Raw genomic sequence first — 10558 nt, 5'->3', positions numbered from 1 at the left:
TTTCTTTGGGCTGATAGCTCTGAAGAAATGTTCTGACGGGGAGGAGGGTGGACCACGACTGTCTCCGTGGCACAATTGGCTAGCGCGATTGGCTGTTAACCGAAAGGTTGGAGGTTCGAGCCCACCCGATGGTGGTGCGGCGCTTTTTTTTTTGGCTCATAGCTCTGAAGAAATGTTCTGACGGTGGTGAGAGTGGAGCACGACTGTCTCCTTGGCGCAATTGGCTAGCACGTTCGGCAGATAACCGAAAGGTTGGAGGTTCGAGCCCACTCGGTGGTGGTGCGGCGCTTTTTTTTCTTTGGGCTGATACCTTTGAAGATATGTTCTGATGGTGGTGAGAGTGGAGCAGGACTGTCTCCGTGGCGCAATTGGCTGGCGAGATCGGCTGTTAACCGAAAGGTTCGAGGTTCAAGCCCTCCCGGGAGTGGTGTGTTGCTTTTGTCTTTGCGCTGATAGCTCTGAAGAAATGTTCTGTTGGTGGTGAGAGTGGAGCACGACTTTCTCCGTTGCGCAATCGGCTAGCGCGATCGGGTGTTAACCAAAAGGTTGGAGGTTCGAGCCCACCCGGTGGTGGTGCGGCGCTTTTTTTTCTTTGGGCTGATAGCTCTGGAGAATTGTTCTGACGGTGGTGAGAGTGGAGCACGACTGTCTCCTTGGCGCAATTGGCTAGCGCGATCGGCTGTTAACCTAAAGGTTGGAGGTTCGAGCCCTCCCGGGAGTGGTGTGTTGCTTTTTTCTTTGCGCTGATAGCTTTGAAGATATGTTCTGATGGTGGTGAGAGTGGAGCACGACTGTCTCCGTGGCGTAATTGGCTAGCGCAATGGGCTATTAACCGAAAGGTTGGACGCTCGAACCCACCCGGTGGTGGTGCGGCACTTTTTTTCCTTTGGGCTTATAGCTCTGAAGAAATGTTCTGACGGTGTGAGAGTGGAGCACGACTGTCTCCGTGGCGCGATTGGCTTGCGCGATGGGCTATTAACCGAAAGGTTGGAGGTTCAAGCCCACCCGGTGGTGGTGCGGCGCTTTTTTTTCTTTGCCCTGATAGCATTGAAGATATGTTCTGTTGGTGGTGAGAAAAGAGCACGACTCTCTCCGTGGCGCAATTGGCTAGCGCGATCGGCTGTTAACCGAAAGGCTGGAGGTTCGAGCTCTCCCGGGAGTGGTGTGTTGCTTTTTTTGCGCTGATAGCTTTGAATATATGTTCTGATGGTGGTGGGAGTGGAGCACGACTGTCTCCGTGGCGCAATCGGCTAGCGTGATCGGCTGTTAACCGAAAGGTTGGAGGTTCGAGCCCACTCGGTGGTGGTGCGGCGCTTTTTTTCCTTTGGGCTGATAGCTCTGAAGAAATGTTCTGACGGGGGGGAGAGTGGAGCACGACTGTCTCCGTGGCGCAATTGGCTGGCGCGATCGGCTGTTAACCGAAAGGTTGGAGGTTCGAGCCCACTCGGTGGTGGTGCGGCGCTTTTTTTTCTTTGGGCTGAGTGCTTTGAAGATATGTTGTGATGGTGGTGAGAGTGGAGCAGGACTGTCTCCGTGGCGCAATTGGCTAGCGAGATCGGCTGTTAACCGACAGGTTCGAGGTTCAAGCCCTCCCGGGAGTGGTGTGTTGCTTTTTTCTTTGCGCTGATAGCTTTGAAGATATGTTCTGATGGTGGTGGGAGTGGAGCACGACTGTCTCCGTGGCGCAATCGGCTAGCGCGTTCGGCTGTAAACCGAAAGGTTGGAGGTTCGAGCCCTCCCGGGAGTGGTGTGTTGCTTTTTTTCTTTGCCCTTATAGCTTTGAAGATATGTTCTGATGGTGGTGAGAGTGGAGCAGGACTGTCTCCGTGGCGTAATTGGCTAGCGTGATGGGCTGTTAACTGAAAGGTTGGAGGTTCGAGCCCACCCGATGGTGGTGCGGCGCTTTTTTTTCTTTGGGCTGATAGCTCTGAAGAAATGTTCTGACGATGGTGAGAGTGGAGCAGGACTGTCTCCGTGGCGCAATTGGCTAGCGCGATCGGCTGTTAACCGAAAGGTTGGAGGTTCGAGCTCTCCCGGGAGTGGTGTGTTGCTTTTTTTGCGCTGATAGCTTTGAATATATGTTCTGATGGTGGTGGAAGTGGAGCACGACTATCTCCGTGGCGCAATTGGCTAGCGCGATCGGCTGTTAACCGAATAGTTGGAGGTTCAAGCCCACCCGGTGGTGGTGCGGCGCTTCTTTTTCTTTGGGCTGATAGCTCTGAAGAAATGTTCTGACGGGGAGGAGGGTGGACCACGACTGTCTCCGTGGTGCAATTGGCTAGCGCGATCGGGTGCTAACCAAAAGGTTGGAGGTTTGAGCCCACCCGGTGGTGGTGCGGTGCTTTTTTTCCTTTGGGCTGATAGCTCTAAAGAAATGTTCTGACGGTGCTGAGAGTGGAGCATGACTGTCTCCGTGGCGCGATTGGCTAGCGCGATCGGCTGTTAACCGAAAGGTTGGAGGTTCGAGCCCTCCCGGGAGTGGTGTGTTGCTTTTTTTTCTTTGGGCTGATAGCTTTGAAGATATGTTCTGATGGTGGTGAGAGTGGAGCAAGACTGTCTCCGTGGCGCAATCGGCTAGCGCGATCGGCTGGTAACCGAAAGGTTGAGGTTCGAGCCCACGCGGTGGTGGTGTGGTGCTTTTTTTTCTTTGCGCTTATAGCTTTTGTTCTGATGGTGGTGAGAGTGGAGCATGACTGTCTCCGCGGCGCAATTGGCTAGCGCGATCGGCTGTTAACCGAAAGGTTCGAGGTTCAAGCCCTCCAGGGAGTGGTGTGTTCTTTTTTCTTTGCGCTGATAGCTTTGAAGATATGTTCTGTTGGTGGTGACAGTGGAGCACGACTGTCTCCGTGGCGCAATTGGCTGGCGCGATCGGCTGTTAACCGAAAGGTTGGAGGTTCGAGCCCACTCGGTGGTGGTGCGGCGCTTTTTTTTCTTTGGGCTGAGTGCTTTGAAGATATGTTGTGATGGTGGTGAGAGTGGAGCAGGACTGTCTCCGTGGCGCAATTGGCTAGCGAGATCGGCTGTTAACCGACAGGTTCGAGGTTCAAGCCCTCCCGGGAGTGGTGTGTTGCTTTTTTCTTTGCACTGATAGCTTTGAAGATATGTTCTGATGGTGGGGGGAGTGGAGCACGACTGTCTCCATGGCACAATCGGCTAGCGCGATCAGCTGTTAACCGAAAGGTTGGAGGTTCGAGCCCACTCGGTGGTGGTGCAGCGCTTTTTTTTCTTTGGGCTGATAGCTCTGAAGAAATGTTCTGACGGTGGTGAGAGTGGAGCACGACTGTCTCCGTGGCACAATTGGCTAGCGCGATTGGCTGTTAACCGAAAGGTTGGAGGTTCGAGCCCACCATAAGGTGGTGCGGCGCTTTTTTCTTTTGGCTGATAGCTCTGAAGAAATGTTCTGACGGTGGTGAGAGTGGAGCATGCATGTCTCCTTGGCGCAATCGGCTAGCACGTTCGGCAGTTAACCGAAAGGTTGGAGGTTCGAGCTCTCCCGGGAGTGGTGTGTTGCTTTTTTTCTTTGCCCTTATAGCTTTGAAGATATGTTCTGATGGTGGTGAGAGTGGAGCACGACTGTCTCCGTGGCACAATTGGCTAGCGCGATTGGCTGTTAACCGAAAGGTTGGAGGTTCGAGCTCTCCCGGGAGTGGTGTGTTGCTTTTTTTTGCGCTGATAGCTTTGAAGATATGTTCTGATGGTGGTGGAAGTGGAGCACGAATATCTCTGTGGCGCAATTGGCTAGCGCGATCGGCTGTTAACCGAATAGTTGGAGGTTCAAGCCCACCCGGTGGTTGTGCGGCGCTTCTTTTTCTTTGGGCTGATAGCTCTGAAGAAATGTTCTGACGCGGAGGAGGGTGGACCACGACTGTCTCCGTGGCGCAATTGGCTGGCGCGATCGGCTGTTAACCGAAAGGTTGGAGGTTCGAGCCCACTCGGTGGTGGTGCGGCGCTTTTTTTTTCTTTGGGCTGATAGCCTTTAAGATATGTTCTGATGTTGGTGAGAGTGGAGCAGGACTGTCTCCGTGGCGGAATTGGCTAGCGAGATCGGCTGTTAACCGAAAGGTTCGAGGTTCAAGCCCTCCCGGGAGTGGTGTGTTGCTTTTTTCTTTGCGCTGATAGCTTTGAAGATATGTTCTGTTGGTGGTGAGAGTGGAGCACGACTCTCTCCGTTGCACAATTGGCTAGCGCGATCGGGTGTTAACCAAATGGTTGGAGGTTTGAGCCCACCCGGTGGTGGTGCGGCGCTTTTTTCCTTTGGGCTGATAGCTCTGAAGAATTGTTCTGACGGTGGTGAGAGTGGAGCATGACTGTCTCCTTGGCGCAATTGGCTAGCGCGATCGGCTGTTAACCGAAATGTTGGAGGTTCGAGCCCTACCGGGAGTGGTGCGTTGCTTTTTTCTTTGCGCTGATAGCTTTGAACATATGTTCTGATGGTGGTGAAAGTGGAGCACGACTCTCTCCGTGGCGCAATGGGCTAGCGCGATGGGCTGTTAACTGAAAGGTTGGAGGTTCGAGCCCACCCAGTAATGGTATGTTGCTTTTTTTTCTTTGGGCTGATAGCTTTAAAGATATGTTCTGATGGTGGTGAGAGTGGAGCAGGACTGTCTCCATGGCGCAATTGGCTAGCACGATCGGCTGGTAACCGAAAGTTTGGAGGTTCGAGCCCACCTGGTGGTGGTGCGGCGCTTTTTTTTCTTTGGGCTGTTAGCTCTGAAGAAATGTTCTGACGGTGGTGAGAGTGGAGCACGACTGTCTCCGTGGCACAATTGGCTAGCGCGATTGGCTGTTAACCGAAAGGTTGGAGGTTCGAGCCCACCCGATGGTGGTGCGGCGCTTTTTTTCTTTTGGCTCATAGCTCTGAAGAAATGTTCTGACGGTGGTGAGAGTGGAGCACGACTGTCTCCTTGGCGCAATTGGCTAGCACGTTCGGCAGATAACCGAAAGGTTGGAGGTTCGAGCCCACTCGGTGGTGGTGCGGCGCTTTTTTTTCTTTGGGCTGATACCTTTGAAGATATGTTCTGATGGTGGTGAGAGTGGAGCAGGACTGTCTCCGTGGCGCAATTGGCTGGCGAGATCGGCTGTTAACCGAAAGGTTCGAGGTTCAAGCCCTCCCGGGAGTGGTGTGTTGCTTTTTTCTTTGCGCTGATAGCTCTGAAGAAATGTTCTGTTGGTGGTGAGAGTGGAGCACGACTTTCTTCGTTGCGCAATCGGCTAGCGCGATCGGGTGTTAACCAAAAGGTTGGAGGTTCGAGCCCACCCGGTGGTGGTGCGGCGCTTTTGTTTCTTTGGGCTGATAGCTCTGGAGAATTGTTCTGACGGTGGTGAGAGTGGAGCACGACTGTCTCCTTGGCGCAATTGGCTAGCGCGATCGGCTGTTAACCTAAAGGTTGGAGGTTCGAGCCCTCCCGGGAGTGGTGTGTTGCTTTTTTCTTTGCGCTGATAGCTTTGAAGATATGTTCTGATGGTGGTGAGAGTGGAGCACGACTGTCTCCGTGGCGTAATTGGCTAGCGCAATGGGCTATTAACCGAAAGGTTGGACGCTCGAACCCACCCGGTGGTGGTGCGGCACTTTTTTTCCTTTGGGCTTATAGCTCTGAAGAAATGTTCTGACGGTGTGAGAGTGGAGCACGACTGTCTCCGTGGCGCGATTGGCTAGCGCGATGGGCTATTAACCGAAAGGTTGGAGGTTCAAGCCCACCCGGTGGTGGTGCGGCGCTTTTTTTTCTTTGCCCTGATAGCATTGAAGATATGTTCTGTTGGTGGTGAGAAAAGAGCACGACAATCACCGTGGCGCAATTGGCTAGCGCGATCGGCTGTTAACCGAAAGGCTGGAGGTTCGAGCTCTCCCGGGAGTGGTGTGTTGCTTTTTTTTGCGCTGATAGCTTTGAATATATGTTCTGATGGTGGTGGGAGTGGAGCACGACTGTCTCCGTGGCGCAATCGGCTAGCGTGATCGGCTGTTAACCGAAAGGTTGGAGGTTCGAGCCCACTCGGTGGTGGTGCGGCGCTTTTTTTCCTTTGGGCTGATAGCTCTGAAGAAATGTTCTGACGGGGGGGAGAGTGGAGCACGACTGTCTCCGTGGCGCAATTGGCTGGCGCGATCGGCTGTTAACCGAAAGGTTGGAGGTTCGAGCCCACTCGGTGGTGGTGCGGCGCTTTTTTTTCTTTGGGCTGAGTGCTTTGAAGATATGTTGTGATGGTGGTGAGAGTGGAGCAGGACTGTCTCCGTGGCGCAATTGGCTAGCGAGATCGGCTGTTAACCGACAGGTTCGAGGTTCAAGCCCTCCCGGGAGTGGTGTGTTGCTTTTTTCTTTGCGCTGATAGCTTTGAAGATATGTTCTGATGGTGGTGGGAGTGGAGCACGACTGTCTCCGTGGCGCAATCGGCTAGCGCGTTCGGCTGTTAACCGAAAGGTTGGAGGTTCGAGCCCTCCCGGGAGTGGTGTGTTGCTTTTTTTCTTTGACCTTATAGCTTTGAAGATATGTTCTGATGGTGGTGAGAGTGGAGCAGGACTGTCTCCGTGGCGTAATTGGCTAGCGTGATGGGCTGTTAACTGAAAGGTTGGAGGTTCGAGCCCACCCGATGGTGGTGCGGCGCTTTTTTTTCTTTGGGCTGATAGCTTTGAAGATATGTTCTGATGGTGGTGGAAGTGGAGCACGACTATCTCCGTGGCGCAATTGGCTAGCGCGATCGGCTGTTAACCGAATAGTTGGAGGTTCAAGCCCACCCGGTGGTGGTGCGGCGCTTCTTTTTCTTTGGGCTGATAGCTCTGAAGAAATGTTCTGACGGGGAGGAGGGTGGACCACGACTGTCTCCGTGGCGCAATTGGCTGGCGCGATCGGCTGTTAACCGAAAGGTTGGAGGTTCGAGCCCACCCGATGGTGGTGCGGCGCTTTTTTTTCTTTGGGCTGATAGCTCTGAAGAAATGTTCTGACGATGGTGAGAGTGGAGCAGGACTGTCTCCGTGGCGCAATCGGCTAGCGAGATCGGCTGTTAACTGAAAGGTTCGAGGTTCAAGCCCTCCCGGGAGATGTGTGTTGCTTTTTTCTTTGCGCTGGTAGCTTTGAAGATATGTTCTGTTGGTGGTGACAGTGGAGCACGACTCTCTCCGTTGCGCAATTGGCTAGCGCGATCGGGTGCTAACCAAAAGGTTGGAGGTTTGAGCCCACCTGGTGGTGGTGCGGTGCTTTTTTTCCTTTGGGCTGATAGCTCTAAAGAAATGTTCTGACGGTGCTGAGAGTGGAGCATGACTGTCTCCGTGGCGCGATTGGCTAGCGCGAGCGGCTGTTAACCGAAAGGTTGGAGGTTCGAGCCCTCCCGGGAGTGGTGTGTTGCTTTTTTTTCTTTGGGCTGATAGCTTTGAAGATATGTTCTGATGGTGGTGAGAGTGGAGCAAGACTGTCTCCGTGGCGCAATCGGCTAGCGCGATCGGCTGGTAACCGAAAGGTTGAGGTTCGAGCCCACGCGGTGGTGGTGTGGTGCTTTTTTTTCTTTGCGCTTATAGCTTTTGTTCTGATGGTGGTGAGAGTGGAGCATGACTGTCTCCGCTGCGCAATTGGCTAGCGCGATCGGCTGTTAACCGAAAGGTTCGAGGTTCAAGCCCTCCCGGGAGTGGTGTGTTCTTTTTTCTTTGCGCTGATAGCTTTGAAGATATGTTCTGTTGGTGGTGAGAAAGGAGCACGACTCTCTCCGTGGCGCAATTGGCTAGCGCGATCGGCTGTTAACGAAAAGGTTGGAGGTTCAAGCCCACCCGGTGGTGGTGCGGCGCTTTTTTCCTTTGGGCTGATAGCTCTGAAGAAATGTTCTGACGGTAGTGAGAGTGGAGCAGGACTGTCTCCGTAGCGCAATTGGCTAGCGCGATGGGCTGTTAACCGAAAGGTTGGAGGTTCGAGCCCACCCGAAGGTGGTGCGGCGCTTCTTTTTCTTTGGGCTGATAGCTCTGGAGAAATGTTCTCACGGTGGTGAGAGTGGAGCATGGCTGTCTCCTTGGCGCAATTGGCTAGCGCGATCGGCTGTTAACCGAAAGGTTGGAGGTTCGAGCCCTCCCGGGAGTGGTGTGTTGCTTTTTTCTTTGCGCTGATAGCTTTGAAGATATGTTCTGATGGTGGTGAGAGTGGAGCACGACTGTCTCCGTGGCGTAATTGGCTAGCGCGATGGGCTATTAACCGAAAGGTTGGACGCTCGAACCCACCCGGTGGTGGTGCGGCACTTTTTTTCCTTTGGGCTTATAGCTCTGAAGAAATGTTCTGACGGTGGTGAGAGTGGAGCACGACTGTCTCCGTGGCGCAATTGGCTAGCGCGATGGGCTATTAACCGAAAGGTTGGAGGTTCGAGCCCACCCGGTGGTGGTGCGGCGCTTTTTTTTCTTTGCCCTGATAGCTTTGAAGATATGTTCTGTTGGTGGTGAGAAAGGAGCACGACTCTCTCCGTGGCGCAATTGGCAAGCACGATCGGCTGTTAACCAAAAGGTTGGAGGTTCGAGCCCACCCGGTGGTGGTGCGGCGCTTTTTTCATTTGGGCTGATAGCTCTGAAGAAATGTTCTGACGGTGGTGAGAGTGGAGCAGGACGGTCTCCGTGGCGCAATTGGCTAGCGCGATCATCTGTTAACCGAAAGGTTGGAGGTTCGAGCTCTCCCGGGAGTGGTGTGTTGCTTTTTTCTTTGCGCTGATAGCTTTGAAGATATGTTCTGATGGTGGTGAGAGTGGAGCACGACTGTCTCCGTGGCGTAATTGGCTAGCGCGATGGGCTATTAACCGAAAGGTTCGAGGTTCAAGCCCACCCGGTGGTGGTGCAGCGCTTTTTTTTGGGCTGATAGCTCTGAAGAAATGTTCTGACGGTGGTGAGAGTGGAGCATGACTGTCTCTTTGGCGCAATTGGCTAGCGCGATGGGCTGTTAACCGAAAGGTTGGAGGTTCGAGCCCACCCGATGGTGGTGCGGCGCTTCTTTTTCTCTGGGCTGATAGCTCTGAAGAAATGTTCTGACGGTGGTGAGAGTGGAGCAGGACTGTCTCCGTGGCGCAATTGGCTAGCGCGATCCGCTGTTAACCAAAAGGCTGGAGGTTCGAGCTCTCCCGGGAGTGATGTGTTGCTTTTTTTTGCGCTGATAGCTTTGAATATATGTTCTGATGGTGGTGGGAGTGGAGCACGACTGTCTCCGTGGCGCAATCGGCTAGCGCGATCGGCTGTTAACCGAAAGGTTGAAGGTTCGAGCCCACTCGGTGGTGGTGCGGCGCTTTTTTTTCTTTGGGCTGATAGCTCTGAAGAAATGTTGTGACGGTGGTGAGAGTGGAGCAGGACTGTCTCCGTGGCGCAATTGGCTAGCGAGATCGGCTGTTAACCGACAGGTTCGAGGTTCAAGCCCTCCCGGGAGTGGTGTGTTGCTTTTTTCTTTGCGCTGATAGCTTTGAAGATATGTTCTGATGGTGGTGGGAGTGGAGTGGAGCATGACTGTCTCCTTGGCGCAATCGGCTAGCACGTTCGGCAGTTAACCGAACGGTTGGAGGTTCGAGCTCTCCCGGGAGTGGTGTGTTGCTTTTTTTTGCGCTGATAGCTTTGAAGATATGTTCTGATGGTGGTGAGAGTGGAGCACGACTGTCTCCGTGGCGTAATTGGCTAGCGCGATGGGCTATTAACCGAAAGGTTGGACGCTCGAACCCACCCGGTGGTGGTGCGGCACTTTTTTTTCCTTTGGGCTTATAGCTCTGAAGAAATGTTCTGACGGTGGTGAGAGTGGAGCACGACTGTCTCCGTGGCGCAATTGGCTAGCGCGATGGGCTATTAACCGAAAGGTTGGAGGTTCGAGCCCACCTGGTGGTGGTGCGGCGCTTTTTTTTCTTTGCCCTGATAGCTTTGAAGATATGTTCTGTTGGTGGTGAGAAAGGAGCACGACTCTCTCCGTGGCGCAATTGGCAAGCACGATCGGCTGTTAACCAAAAGGTTGGAGGTTCGAGCCCACCCGGTGGTGGTGCGGCGCTTTTTTCATTTGGGCTGATAGCTCTGAAGAAATGTTCTGACGGTGGTGAGAGTCGAGCAGTACGGTCTCCGTGGCGCAATTGGCTAGCGCGATCATCTGTTAACCGAAAGGTTGGAGGTTCGAGCTCTCTCGGGAGTGGTGTGTTGCTTTTTTCTTTGCGCTGATAGCTTTGAAGATATGTTCTGATGGTGGTGAGAGTGGAGCACGACTGTCTCCGTGGCGTAATTGGCTAGCGCGATGGGCTATTAACCGAAAGGTTCGAGGTTCAAGCCCACCCGGTGGTGGTGCGGCGCTTTTTTTTTGAGCTGATAGCTCTGAAGAAATGTTCTGACGGTGGTGAGAGTGGAGCATGACTGTCTCTGTGGCGCAATTGGCTAGCGCGATGGGCTGTTAACCGAAAGGTTGGAGGTTCGAGCCCACCCGATGGTGGTGCGGCGCTTCTTTTTCTCTGGGCTGATAGCTCTGAAGAAATGTTCTGACGGTGGTGAGAGTGGAGCAGGACTGTCTCCGTGGCGCAATTGGCTAGCGCGATCCGCTGTTAACCAAAAGGCTGGAGGTTCGAGCTCTCCCGGGAGTTGTGTGTT

General features: G+C 53.6%; 2 non-coding genes across 2 annotated transcripts; both read left to right on the top strand.

Annotated features, from left to right (window-relative positions):
- Window positions 1-1670: 1670 nt before the first annotated feature.
- Window positions 1671-1747, top strand: TRNAY-GUA (transfer RNA tyrosine (anticodon GUA)). The gene has a single exon. It is a non-coding gene; the product is annotated as a tRNA-Tyr (tRNA).
- Window positions 1748-6364: 4617 nt separating this feature from the next.
- TRNAN-GUU (transfer RNA asparagine (anticodon GUU)) lies at window positions 6365-6441 on the top strand. The gene has a single exon. It is a non-coding gene; the product is annotated as a tRNA-Asn (tRNA).
- The last annotated feature ends 4117 nt before the right edge of the window (window positions 6442-10558 follow it).

Source organism: Rhipicephalus microplus, unplaced genomic scaffold (assembly GCF_043290135.1).
Source record: "Rhipicephalus microplus isolate Deutch F79 unplaced genomic scaffold, USDA_Rmic scaffold_26, whole genome shotgun sequence".
In the NCBI taxonomy this organism is placed as follows: domain Eukaryota; kingdom Metazoa; phylum Arthropoda; class Arachnida; order Ixodida; family Ixodidae; genus Rhipicephalus; species Rhipicephalus microplus.
This window is presented reverse-complemented; position numbering and strand designations above follow the sequence as displayed.